The sequence below is a fragment of the Hyperolius riggenbachi genome, chromosome 3, assembly GCF_040937935.1.
Source record: "Hyperolius riggenbachi isolate aHypRig1 chromosome 3, aHypRig1.pri, whole genome shotgun sequence".
NCBI lineage: Eukaryota > Metazoa > Chordata > Amphibia > Anura > Hyperoliidae > Hyperolius > Hyperolius riggenbachi.
In genome coordinates this window covers 240,970,495-240,985,165 of record NC_090648.1, presented here as the reverse complement: position 1 = coordinate 240,985,165, position 14,671 = coordinate 240,970,495, and the positions used below count along the sequence as shown (strand labels likewise).

At 46.6% G+C, this 14,671-nt stretch overlaps 1 protein-coding gene across 1 annotated transcript in view; it reads left to right on the top strand.

Annotated features, from left to right (window-relative positions):
- LOC137563506 (carboxypeptidase A2-like) overlaps positions 1-14,671 on the top strand; it is a 184,426-nt gene that overhangs the window by 64,528 nt on the left and 105,227 nt on the right. The window lies entirely within an intron of this gene.

The following is a 14,671-nucleotide window of genomic DNA, read 5'->3' as shown; positions in this document are numbered from 1 at the left end:
GGAAAAATCCATATCCTTCTCAGTTTAGGTTCCCTTTAATGTTTACAACCTACCTAAACCTGGAATGAGCCAGGGGGCTATTAGATAACAAATGTCACTGTGGTCACATCAGGACATATTGGGGGTTGCTCAGAAGTTGAATAGTCCAGGCTTCTCTGGACCTCTTAAATTAATTTTTGATGTGGGTAAATGTGTGAATAAATTAGCGGCAATGCTAATTCAACAACCTTTCAGTAATCTTTACTATACGTACTCTGAAATAACTTTGAGAAGTGCAAATATTTGCCAACTATTGGAAGAAATTACAAAAAAATCCAGGCCATGATTCCTAGATGGCTTATGCTGTCCAGTGTTTCCCATAGTAAAGTAAATTTCATCCAGGTGGCATCCACTGATAATGTTATGCCATTGTGACAGGGATGCATGGGCAAGCACTGTAATACTATCAAGATGAGTGATCACTATTTACTCTTACTAACATATAAACTTAATTTTAGTATACCAGTATGTAAGTTATTACATAGTTACACTATGTTTGTGTGAAGCATAGTCCTTCTGTAGATATGCTCTCTCTCTCACATGACTATCACAAGTAGTGATGTAGCTATAGCCAGAAGCAGGTTATAATGTGTGACTCAAGCTGCCATCTGCCCAATATATTACCCAGCTACTCACTCCTGTGCTGCCACATGCAGATGGTAGGGACAAGGAATGCATTCTCCCCTCATCTTATTCACATAGCAAAATGTGTGGGTGAATAATTTAAACATATGGTATTACATGTGGACATCAGCTAATCGTCACTAGAAGCAATACATAGGAAGATGGGGGCCTTCTTAAGTTTACTATGAATGGAATAAGCACTTAACATTGCAATATACATAGAAAAATTATGTGTATTACTCTTTTCCCATTTTTCGCTTGATTATTATGATTATATATTTATATACCTCCAGCATATTCCAGGGCGCTTTGCAATTACGATGACACAACAAATTATAGATACAATTACATAATACAAACAGGAGTAATACAGTCATACAGTATACATGAAAGAAGGTACGCAGGCAATGTACAGCAATACATTTGGGGGAGTATTCAGTAAAGTATGTTAAGGTTCTTATGTGCAGGGAGCGTACATGAATTTTACCCGTGTTCCCGACAGAAAGGTAGTGTACAATTGGCACTACCCGTGTTGCCTAGGTAATGCACATGTTGCAACGGTGCCATGCTCATGGAAAGTTTACTGTTGTTACCTAAATACACCCCTTGGAGACATGGTCCCTGGTTTTGGGCACACAAAAGTTGCATTATTTAGGATGCACAGAAGCGGCAGCCTTTGGAGAGCCCAGGAGGGGCAGTGTTTAGTGGTTAGGATGGACAGTTGCGGCAGCGCTTGGTACCCACAGAAGCAGCAGTCTGTCTGCCATACAGTTATTCCTTTTGTATTACATGTTCATTATTTTGGTTTGTGATTGTCTCCGGATCATGCACTTTTGTTTAATAATTAGCAATTTGTTTTCCAGAAAGTGTGTGTGTCATCCCATCTTTTTAACTGCATTGTAATTATCACATTTTATTCCTGAAAGGGTTGGATTTGACCCATGAAATCCATTGACCTCAAATGACCTTTAAGCACCTTGAAAGGGTAGTTTAAACTCGTTGTACAGGAGTAATGTGCCAATCTGCCTAGAGGCTATGTTGACCCAATACACTGTATATTACTACATGCTTCATGCGTTGTAGTTTTAATACATCAGATCAATTATGTTCAAGTCGCTATTACTGGATTGGTCTTCTAGCCTCAGTCAGCAGTATCCCTCAGGCAGCCTGCTGCTCACTCCTCAGCACGATCAATTTTCCTACTTATTCAGATCTTTTCACCACACTACTAGACATGCTATAGTTTTTTTTGTTGTTGTTTTTCTTTCAGCAGGGAGGTAGGGATACACTATACAGATACTCACTAAGACCTGCACTGGCTTATTTTCTCTCTTTCTAAGAAAATATTTTCAGTTTTTTTTTTTTTTTTTTTTTTTTTTTTTTTGGTCAATGGGCTTGATTCACAAAACGGTGCTAACTGCACGCTGTGACGTGCTTTGTGCGAAATTTTGCGTGATAAAGATTTTCGTGCACAAAAATGCACGTTCGCACGTTAACGTTAATTTTTCACGCTTTAACGCTCACGTTCGCGCAATAAATGTGCGTTATCGCACAAATGCGAATGTTAACGCGTGAAAAATTCACGTTAACGAGCGAATGCAGATTTTTGTGCGTGAAAATCATTTTTCGTGCAAAAACGGTTTCACGGTAAAACGCGCAAAAAGCCGTGCTAAGTTACCACTGTTTTGTGAATCAGGCCCATAGAAGTATATTCATCAAACTACAATAATGTGGACCTGAACCCAGAACCCTCTGCTTTAAAATATAAGCAACAGCATATTAACCTTTAAAGGAAAACATTTCTTTGCTACAGCTGATACAAATCCTGCAATAAATCTGCAGTGTCTACTTCCTGCTCTCATGGAAGCAGACATAGGGTTAACATCCCGTGTTCACAAAATAGCTGCTCTGCCATGGCAGAAGAGATTCCTGAGCAGACTCAGCTGAGAGATCAAATTACAGTGGTGATTAGACACATATGAGGGGCAATTAAATAGGCTAAACTCTCTAAATACATTCAGGGTGCATTTCTAAATGTTTTCCCGCTGTCCTGTGAAAGAATTCAGGTCCACTTTAAAATGTACGTGTGCAGATGGCCATCACAAATTTTAAGGCTGGTTTCAGACTGCCAACTGGCATTAGGGGAGTGCTGCGGTGCGATGATTGCATCACTCCACAACACTAATCCCTTCAGGGATTACTGCAGTAATCTCCCTTCTGGCAGAAAGCCAAGCAGAAAGTGCGGCTCTAGCGCTCACTTCCTGTGGCCAAAATTGGAATTGCTTGGAAATGTATTGAAAAAATAAGCTACCGCATGACGAAAGCCAAAAAATGTAAAGAAAAAAAAGCTGTGTTGTCATAGACTTACATGACTAACAGTCAACACGTGTGCTTCAAATTCACAACTTCCGGCCCCATAGACTTCCATTGGTGTAGTGTTACCCTGGGGCAAAGCGGTAACGCACCGCACCAGTGCACAAATTGCATAATATGCATTTAGGCATTTTAAGAACTCGCGCAATACCTGTGTTGCTTGTGAAAGCGGAGCTGGGAAAAAAGGGCGCAGGCAGCTAGTGGACAAAAAGGGCGCCGCCATTCACTCCCATAATAAATAACGTTTAATGGGCGCCGAGCAGGAAAACAGGGCGCCGGAGCTAAATAAAGTTTACAAACGGCGCCCGGAGCTAAATAAAGTTTACAAACGGCGCCCGGAGCTGTTTAATGATTTATAACTGAGCTTGTGTTGATTTACGTTTATAAAATGCACCCGTGCCGAATAACGTTTATGAAAATACTAAATATATTTATCTTATTTAAATAATTAAAACATTATTTAAAGTTTTATCCCTTACTGTTTTTAAAACATTATTCACAAAATAAAGCGATCAGTACGTAATGTAAATTGCAATACATTTTTTTATTTAAAGTTTTATCCCTTACTGTTTTTAAAACATTATTCACAAAATAAAGCGATCAGTACGTAATGTAAATTGGAATATATTTTTTGGAGTCACAATTTGTAAAACATCATTATCCACATAATAAAAAACATTATTATTCACAAAATAAAGCGATCAGTACGTTACGTAAATTGCAAAATATTTTTTGCATCCATAATTAGTAAAACATTATTATCCACATAATAAAGGGGGGTCTTAGGTTTAGGCACCACCAGGGGGGTCTTAGGTTTAGGCACCAACAGGGGGGTCTTAGGTTTAGGCACCACCAGGGGGGGTCTTAGGTTTAGGCACCAACAGGGGGGTCTTAGGTTTAGGCACCAACAGGGGGGGGCTTAGGTTTAGGCACCAACAGGGGGGTCTTAGGTTTAGGCACCAACAGGGGGGTCTTAGGTTTAGGCACCAACAGGGGGGTCTAGGGGTTAGGGATAGGTACAGGGAGGGTTCTGTGTAAGAGTAGGCTTAGGTATAGTTTTAGTAAAATTTTAGTAATAATTACTAATGTTTTACAACACTTATTACGAACGTACTTATATTTATATCATCGTTATAAAGAATATTTTCAGATTTTATTATAAGAACAAACCATAAATGAAGGTTATTCACAATAATATACAATTATAACAATTAAACATATATTATTGTTTTTTTAATAAACGTAATCATAAGTTTAACTTTACAAATAGGGAAGATTAACGTTTTCACAATTTCCGATTTTATAAACATTATTTAATGATTTATAATTTTGTTAAACTTTATTTGTAAACGAAATATAGCACACTATTTTTATAAACCCTATTAATGATTAATTATTATTTAGAGTTTACACCCTGCGCCCTTTTTGTCCAGGCGCCTTTTTTGTACGTACGCATAAAAGATGAACAAAAATCCTTGACACCGTTAGATGAGATGTATGTTGGTTTGGCGGATCCCCAATTTCAGGTTATTCCGGTTCATTCTTCCTTGAAAGATTTAATTAAGAAGGAATGGAGTAACCCTGAAAAGAGGGCTTTTTGGCCTAGGTCTCTATCTAAAAAATATCCCTTTAGTCCTGAGGATCAGGCTTTTTGGGGTCCTCCGCCCAAATTAGATCCTTCTCTGTCTAGAGTGTCAAGGAAAACTGACCTATTATTTGAGGATTTTGGTAATCTTAGAGATCCCATTGATAAAAAGCTGGACAATATTTTACGCAGAGCATGGTAATCCTCCTCTCTTACTTTCAAGCTTGCAATGGGAGTGCCTAGGAATGAGATCCTGAATGACTTTCCTAAATTATTTAATGCAACTAATTATCTTACAGACGCAGCCGATGATACAGTAAAATTAACAGCAAGAACTACTGCTTTGGTAAATTCAGCAAGAAGGGGAGTATGGGTGAAAACGTGGAACGGTGATAACGCATCCAAGTCTAGACTGTGTGGTATACCATGTGAAGGTGCCTTGTTGTTTGGTTCTAAACTCGAGGAGACTCTGGATAGAACCGCTGATAATAAAAAGAACTTTCCAAATAAGAAAAGACTCTATCAACCTAGACGGTCCTTTCGAGGACCCGTCAGGTCTGACCCAGGAGTTAAGCAGACCCAAAACAGGAAAAGATGGGCTCCCTATAGACCACAGAAGTCCAAGACCAATTTTGCTCCCCCTAGTAGATCTGACAAACAATGACGCCAGGATTCCGGTGGGAGGGAGACTGGCTCATTTTTTCGAGTTCTGGCAGATTCACATGACAAATCAGTGGTTACTAAAGATCATACTAGAAGGATACAGGATAGAATTCGATCAACCCACACCACTAAAATTTCTGGTTACCCCCCTCCCAGTAGATCCAGAACAAGAGATATTTCTTCAACAGGAGATAATGTCCTTATTACAAAAGAGAGTTGTAAGAGAGGTGCCATTATGTCAAAGCGGTTTAGGGTGTTACTCACCGGTATTCCTAGTAAAAAAAACACAGGGAAGCTTCCGCTTCATTCTAAATCTCAAGGTCTTAAACAAATGCATAAAATACAGAAGGTTCAGAATGGACAACATTCACTCTGTTATTCATCTCCTACAGAAAGACTGTTTCCTGGCATCCTTAGACCTCAAGGATGCTTACTGGCACATCCCAATTCATCTCTCATCCCAACAGTATCTGAGATTCGCAGTTCCAATCGAAGGAAAGGTAAGACACTTTCAGTTTTCTGTTTTACCTTTCGGAATATCTTCAGCTCCATGGCTGTTTACTAAAGTAATTGCTGAAATATTAGCCATCCTAAGATCAAGGTCCATTAATGTGCTTGGATATTTAGATGATTTCTTGTTTTGGGGTCCTTCTCGTGAATTTGTAATTACTCAAAGTCAGATAGCCCTTGAATTCCTCCAAAATTTAGGGTGGCTGGTTAACTCGGAAAAGTCTTCTTTAACACCAAGTCAGTCCATGGAATTTTTAGGGTTCACTATTTCCACTAGAGAGGAAAGGACTTTTGTGCCTGTTAGAAAAATATCTGCAATTACAGAATATATTTTTTCTTTTCAGAAAGCAAGGACAATTTCTCTAAGAAAGGCCATGTCTCTACTAGGACTTTTAACGGCCAGCTTTCCAGCAGTACAATGGAGCCAATTTCATACGAGAATTCTGCAAATATGGATTCTAAAAGCTTGGAACAAGAAGTTGTCAATGCTGGACAAGAAGATATTGATACCCCACTATGTGAAAGTCTCCCTGATGTGGTGGCAGGACCAATCACTAGAGTTGGGCCGAACCTCCGATTTTCGGTTCGCGAACCGGGTTCGCGAACTTTCGCGAAAGGTTCGGTTCGCGTTAAAGTTCGCGAACCGCAATAGACTTCAATGGGGATGCGAACTTTGAAAAAAAAAATTAATTATGCTGGCCACAAAAGTGATGGAAAAGATGTTTCAAGGGGTCTAACACCTGGAGGGGGGGATGGCGGAGTGGGATACATGCCAAAAGTCCCCGGGAAAAATCTGGATTTGACGCAAAGCAGCGTTTTAAGGGCAGAAATCACATTGAATGTTAAATGACAGGCCTAAAGTGCTTTCAAACATCTTGCATGTGTATACATCAATCAGGTAGTGTAATTAAGGTACTGCTTCACACTGACGCACCAAACTCATCGTGTAACGCACCGCAAACAGCTGTTTGTGTAGTGACGGCCGTGCTGGACTGGTGCGCACCATGGCGAGAGTGCAGGTTTTGGTGGCTTTACAGCCCATATGGTCAGTCACCTGGCTGATGTAGCTGAATGACAGAACAGTGACTGTCCAGCTGATCAAATTTGGTCTGACCACAATGAGGCAACGACCTTATTATCGTGGGTGTGCCCCCCGAGACACTCATCTAGGCGCCGGTCATTGCTCCATTGTGATACGCAAGCCCCTTCACCACGGCAAGGTAATGATCACGAAGGGGAATGGGCGCATGTTCATGCCTTTTCTTTTGTTGTTGCAGCTGCCCGCAGTGCAGCCAGAAAAATTAGGCAGTCATGTACACGCACCCGAAAAATTATTACAGCGGCCGCTGCTAGCAGCGGCCTAAAAAATTCAGCAATCCGCCTGGAGTCCCGGACCCTGTTGGTGGTGGCGGAGAAGGTAGTGAAGCGGCCTGCAGGCAGACATGCTGTGTGGAGGGACTGGGAGCGACTTAGTCTTCTTGGGGCAGGCCAGGCAGCCAGTCACACGGCGTGCAGGCAGAGATGCTGTATGTGCGGGGACTGACTTAGTCTTGGGGCGGGCAGCAGCCCTCCGGGATCCATGCCTCATTCATTTTTATAAAGGTGAGGTACTTAACACTTTTGTGACTTAGGCGACTTCTCTTCTCTGTGACAATGCCTCCAGCTGCGCTGAAGGTCCTTTCTGAGAGGACGCTTGCGGCAGGGCAGGAGAGAAGTTGGATGGCAAATTGGGACAGCTCTGGCCACAGGTCAAGCCTGCGCACCCAGTAGTTCAAGGGTTCCTCATCGCTGTTCACAGCAGTGTCTACATCCACACTTAAGGCCAGGTAGTCGGCTACCTGCCGTTCCAGGCGTTGGTGGAGGGTGGATCCGGAAGGGCTACGGCGAGGCGTTGGACTAAAGAACGTCCGCATGTCCGACATCACCATGAGATCGCTGGAGCGTCCTGTCTTTGACTGCGTGGACACGGGAGGAGGATTAGTGGCAGTGGTACCTTGCTGGCGTTGTGCCGTCACATCACCCTTAAAGGCATTGTAAAGCATAGTTGACAGCTGGTTCTGCATGTGCTGCATCCTTTCCACCTTCCGGTGAGTTGGTAACAGGTCCGCCACTTTGTGCCTGTACCGAGGGTCTAGTAGTGTGGCCACCCAGTACAGCTCATTCCCCTTGAGGTTTTTTATACGGGGGTCCCTCAACAGGCAGGACAGCATAAAAGACGACATCTGCACAAAGTCGGATCCAGTACCCTCCATCTCCTCTTGCTCTTCCTCAGTGACGTCAGGTAAGTCAACCTCCTCCCCCCAGCCGCGAACAATCCCACGGGAAGGTTGCGCAGCACAAGCCCCCTGCGACGCCTGCTGCGGTTGTTCTCCTGCCGCTGTCCCCTCCTCCTCCTCCTCCTCCCCCAAAGAAACACCTTGCTCATCATCCTCTGAGTCTGACTCATCTTCTGCACATGACCTCTCTTCTTCCTCCTCCTCCCCCCTCTGTGCTGCCGCAGGTGTTGAGGAAACAGCTGGGTCTGATGAAAATTGGTCCCATGCCTGTTCCTGCCGTAACGGTTCCTGGTCACGCTCATTCGCAGCTTCATCCGCCACTCTACGCACAGCACGCTCCAAGAAGTACGCGTAGGGAATTAAGTCGCTGATGGTGCCCTCACTGCGGCTCACCAGGTTGGTCACCTCCTCAAACGGCCGCATGAGCCTGCATGCATTTTTCATCATTGTCCAGTTGTCGGGCCAGAACATCCCCATCTTCCCAGACTGTTTCGTTCTACTCCAGTTGTAGAGGTACTGGGTGACGGCTTTCTTCTGTTCTAGCAGGCGGGAGAACATGAGGAGGGTCGAGTTCCAGCGAGTGGGGCTATCGCAAATGAGGCGTCTCACCGGCATGTTGTTTTTACGCTGAATTTCTGCAAATCGTGCCATGGCTGTGTAAGAGCGCCTCAAATGCCCACAGAACTTCCTGGCCTGCTTCAGGACATCCGCTAAGCCATGGTACTTTGCCACAAATCTTTGAACCACCAGATTCATGACATGTGCCATGCAGGGTATGTGTGTCAGCTTCCCCATATGCAAAGCGGCAAGCAGATTGCTGCCGTTGTCGCACACCACGTTGCCTATCTCCAGGTGGTGCGGGGTCAGCCACTCATCCACCTGTTTCTTAAGAGCAGCCAGGAGAGCTGCTCCAGTGTGACTCTCCGCTTTGAGACAAGCCATGTCTAAGATGGCGTGACACCGTCGTACCTGGCATGCAGCATAGGCCCTGCGGAGCTGGGGCTGTGTAGCTGGAGAGGAGAACTGCCACTCAGCCAAGGAGGAGGAGGAGGACAGCGAAGAGCATGTAGCAGGAGGAGAGGAGGTGGCAGGAGGCCTGCCTGCAAGCCGTGGAGGTGTCACAATTTGGTCCGCCGCTTTCTGCTTGCCATCGTTCACCACCAGGTTCACCCAATGGGCTGTGTAGGTAATGTAGCGGCCCTGCCCGTGCTTGGCAGACCAGGCATCCGTGGTCAGGTGTACCCTTGACCCAACGCTCTTCGCAAGAGATGACACCACTTGCCTCTCAACTTCACGGTGCAGTTGGGGTATGGCCTTTCTGGAAAAATAAGTGCGGCCTGGCATCTTCCACTGCGGTGTTCCGATGGCCACAAATTTACGGAAGGCCTCAGAGTCCACCAGCCGGTATGGTAACAGCTGGCGAGCTAACAGTTCCGCCACGCCAGCTGTCAGACGCCGGGCAAGGGGGTGACTGGCCAAAAGTGGCTTCTTCCGCTCAAACATTTCCTTCACGGACACCTGACTGCTGCTGTGGGCAGAGGAGCAGGAACCGCTCAAGGGCAGAGGCGGAGTGGAGGAGGGTGCCTGTGAAGGTGCAAGGGAGAGAGCGGCATAAGCAGATGATGCACCTGAAGGAGGAAGAGGAGAAGGAGGGTGACTTTGCTTTTGTGTGCTGCTGCTGCTTTTGCTCAGGTGGCCATCCCATTGCTGTTTGTGCCTTTTCTGCAGGTGCCTTCGTAAGGCACTTGTCCCTACGTGAGTGTTGGCCTTTCCACGGCTCAATTTTTGTTGGCAGAGCGAACAGATGGCTTTGGTCCGATCTGAGGCACACACATTAAAAAATTTCCACACCGCTGAGCCACCCTGGGATGTGGGCACCTCAGCAGCTGATGCTGAAGGGCAAGTTGGCTGGCTGTACATAGGTGGCGAATCTGGCGATACATGGTGCCGGACTCTGCCACCAGCTGTTTCTGACGAAGAGCTGCCCCAGCTTCTTTCAGCAACTTCTATCCTCCTACTACTCTCTGACTCCCCCTCTGAACTGTCCCCCTCTTCATCTCCTCTATTGGGAACATACAGAGGATCCCTATCATCGTCATCATCGTAATCATCCTGCCCAGCTTCGCTTGCCTCAGAAAAATCCAAATGTGTAGGTCCTTCATCCTCCTTACACGTTACATCCATAGTGTTGTCGCATAACGCAGACATATGAGCTGGTGAAAATTCATCTGGCTGTAACAATGGCTGTGCATCAGTGATTTCACCACCACTAAATAATTCTTGCGAAGTGTCAAATGCAGCGGAAGTGGTGCTAGTAGTAGCGCTGGTGGCTGAGCAAGATGAGGTGTTCTGTGTCGCTAAATACTCAACCACGTCCTGACAATCTTGGGAGGTGATGGGACGTGCCTTCTTCCGAGCACTGTACTGTGGGCCAGGTCCACACGAAATTACATTTACACGACCTCGCGCAGACCTGCCGGGTGGCCTTCCTCTGCCTCTGCCACTACCTCTTCCTCTTCCTCTACCTGTTTTGTCCATATCGGGTATGCACGGAGTGGTATATCACACTGCGTGCACTCACGTAGGTAGGTGGGTTCACTTAACTGCACAGGTATGCGCACTGATGCGGTGGGTTCACTGAACAGTACAGGTATACAGTGGCGGGTTCACTGAACACAACAGGTATGCAGTGGCGTGTTCACTAAACAGGTATACAGTGGCAGGTCCACTGAACAGAACAGGTATACAGTGGCAGGTCCACTGAACAGAACAGGTATACAGTGGCGGGTCCACTGAACAGAACAGGTATACAGTGGCGGGTTCACAGAACAGGTATGCAGTGGCAGGTTCACTGAACACAACAGGTATGCAGTGGCGTGTTCACTAAACAGGTATACAGTGGCAGGTCCACTGAACAGAACAGGTATACAGTGGCGGGTTCACAGAACAGGTATACAGTGGCGGGTCCACTGAACAGAACAGGTATACAGTGGCGGGTTCACAGAACAGGTATGCAGTGGCAGGTTCACTGAACACAACAGGTATGCAGTGGCGTGTTCACTAAACAGGTATACAGTGGCAGGTCCACTGAACAGAACAGGTATACAGTGGCGGGTTCACAGAACAGGTATACAGTGGCGGGTCCACTGAACAGAACAGGTATACAGTGGCGGGTTCACAGAACAGGTATACAGTGGCGGGTCCACTGAACAGAACAGGTATACAGTGGCGGGTTCACAGAACAGGTATACAGTGGCAGGTCCACTGAACAGAACAGGTATACAGTGGCGGGTTCACAGAACAGGTATACAGTGGCAGGATCACTGAACAGGTATGCAGTGGCAGGATCACAGTACAGGTATGCAGTGGGCTGAGGGCTCACTGAACAGAACAGGTATGCTGTGGCAGGATCACTGAACAGGTATGCAGTGGCAGGATCACAGTACAGGTATGCAGTGGGCTGAGGGCTCACTGAACAGAACAGGTATGCTGTGGCAGGATCACTGAACAGCTATGCAGTGGCAGGATCACAGTACAGGTATGCAGTGGGCTGAGGGCTCACTGAACAGAACAGGTATGCTGTGGCAGGATCACTGAACAGGTATGCAGTGGCAGGATCACAGTACAGGTATGCAGTGGGCTGAGGGCTCACTGAACAGAACAGGTATGCTGTGGCAGGATCACTGAACAGGTATGCAGTGGCAGTATCACAGTACAGGTATGCAGTGGGCTGAGGGCTCACTGAACAGAACAGGTATGCTGTGGCAGGATCACTGAACAGGTATGCAGTGGCAGGATCACAGTACAGGTATGCAGTGGGCTGAGGGCTCACTGAACAGAACAGGTATGCTGTGGCAGGATCACTGAACAGCTATGCAGTGGCAGGATCACAGTACAGGTATGCAGTGGGCTGAGGGCTCACTGAACAGAACAGGTATGCTGTGGCAGGATCACTGAACAGGTATGCAGTGGCAGGATCACAGTACAGGTATGCAGTGGGCTGAGGGCTCACTGAACAGAACAGGTATGCTGTGGCAGGATCACTGAACAGGTATGCAGTGGCAGGATCACAGTACAGGTATGCAGTGGGCTGAGGGCTCACTGAACAGAACAGGTATGCTGTGGCAGGATCACTGAACAGCTATGCAGTGGCAGGATCACAGTACAGGTATGCAGTGGGCTGAGGGCTCACTGAACAGAACAGGTATGCTGTGGCAGGATCACTGAACAGGTATGCAGTGGCAGGATCACAGTACAGGTATGCAGTGGGCTGAGGGCTCACTGAACAGAACAGGTATGCTGTGGCAGGATCACTGAACAGCTATGCAGTGGCAGGATCACAGTACAGGTATGCAGTGGGCTGAGGGCTCACTGAACAGAACAGGTATGCTGTGGCAGGATCACTGAACAGGTATGCAGTGGCAGGATCACAGTACAGGTATGCAGTGGGCTGAGGGCTCACTGAACAGAACAGGTATGCTGTGGCAGGATCACTGAACAGCTATGCAGTGGCAGGATCACAGTACAGGTATGCAGTGGGCTGAGGGCTCACTGAACAGAACAGGTATGCTGTGGCAGGATCACTGAACAGGTATGCAGTGGCAGGATCACAGTACAGGTATGCAGTGGGCTGAGGGCTCACTGAACAGAACAGGTATGCTGTGGCAGGATCACTGAACAGGTATGCAGTGGCAGGATCACAGTACAGGTATGCAGTGGGCTGAGGGCTCACTGAACAGAACAGGTATGCTGTGGCAGGATCACTGAACAGCTATGCAGTGGCAGGATCACAGTACAGGTATGCAGTGGGCTGAGGGCTCACTGAACAGAACAGGTATGCTGTGGCAGGATCACTGAACAGCTATGCAGTGGCAGGATCACAGTACAGGTATGCAGTGGGCTGAGGGCTCACTGAACAGAACAGGTATGCTGTGGCAGGATCACTGAACAGGTATGCAGTGGCAGGATCACAGTACAGGTATGCAGTGGGCTGAGGGCTCACTGAACAGAACAGGTATGCTGTGGCAGGATCACTGAACAGCTATGCAGTGGCAGGATCACAGTACAGGTATGCAGTGGGCTGAGGGCTCACTGAACAGAACAGGTATGCTGTGGCAGGATCACTGAACAGCTATGCAGTGGCAGGATCACAGTACAGGTATGCAGTGGGCTAAGGGCTCACTGAACAGAACAGGTATGCAGCCAGGAAGAAGTTAAGCCTAACTAATCTTTCCCTATATGAGAGACTGCAGCAGCTCGCCCTACTCTCACTAATGCAGGCACACGAGTGGCCGTAATGGCCGCCGCTGCCTGCCTTATATAAGGGGGGGTGGGGCTCCAGGGGCTAGTGTAGCCTAATTGGCTACACTGGGCCTGCTGACTGTGATGTAGAGGGTCAAAGTTGACCCTCAGGTGCATTATGGGGCGAACCGAACTTCTTCCGCAAAAGGTTCGCGTGCGGTACCCGCACGCGAACCACCTAAGTTCGCGCGAACCCCGTTCGCCGGCGAACCGTTCGGCCCAACTCTACCAATCACACATCGCAGAAGGTCGTATGTGGAATTATGGGGTTCAGAAAGTGCTGACGACGGATGCCAGTTCTTGGGGATGGGGAGCCCACTTAGATTCCTTGCCAGCCCAGGGTCAATGGTCCAGGACAATGTATTTGAAGTCATCGAACAGCAGAGAGCTGGAAGCAGTTTATCAGGCATTACAACACTTCAGTACTCCTCTCAGGAATACACATGTAACAATCAGAACAGACAACAGCTGTGTAGTAGCATATCTGAACAGACAAGGGGGAACAGGGAGTATGACCTTATGGACCCAGACTTTTCGGATCGTTTCTTGGGCAGAAAACAATATCAAATCCTTGACGGCAGTCCACCTGAAAGGCACATCAAATTCCCTGGCAGATTCCTTGAGCCGTTCAGAGTTAGACCAGAACGAATGGTCCCTCAATCATCGGGTTTATCAGCAAATAGTGGATCAATGGGAACATCCGGAGGTGGATCTATTTGCCAGGAGAACGAATATGAAATGTCTAAAGTTTTGTTCCCTATATCCGCAGGACAATCCTTGGAAACTGGATGCATTCTCAATAAACTGGGGATCACATCTGATGTACGCTTTTCCGCCCATACCTCTTTTACCAAAGGTACAGAAGAAGATCGTTCAGGATCAAGCCAAAGTAATTCTCATCGCTCCACTATGGCTAAAGAGACCTTGGTTCACATTACTTCAAGCTATAGCAGTCTCGAAACCGATCATACTCCCACTTCAAACAGATCTATTGAACCAGGGGCAAATTTTTCACCCGAACCTGAAACTCCTTCACCTCTCAGCATGGAGGCTGAATGGCGCATCTTGAAAGATAAAGGGTTCTCCAATAGGCTCACAGAAACTTTAATTCAAAGTAGGAAGAAGGTCACTCGGCAGATCTATAACAAAGCCTGGAAAGTGTTTAAGAGATGGTGTGCGGAAAAATCATTGGAAGTGAATTCATCATCTTCGGTATTGGAATTTCTTCAAAGTGGCTACGAAAAAGGTCTGAGTGCAAGTACGCTTAAGGTACAAGTTTCCGCATTAAGCGTTTTTCTAG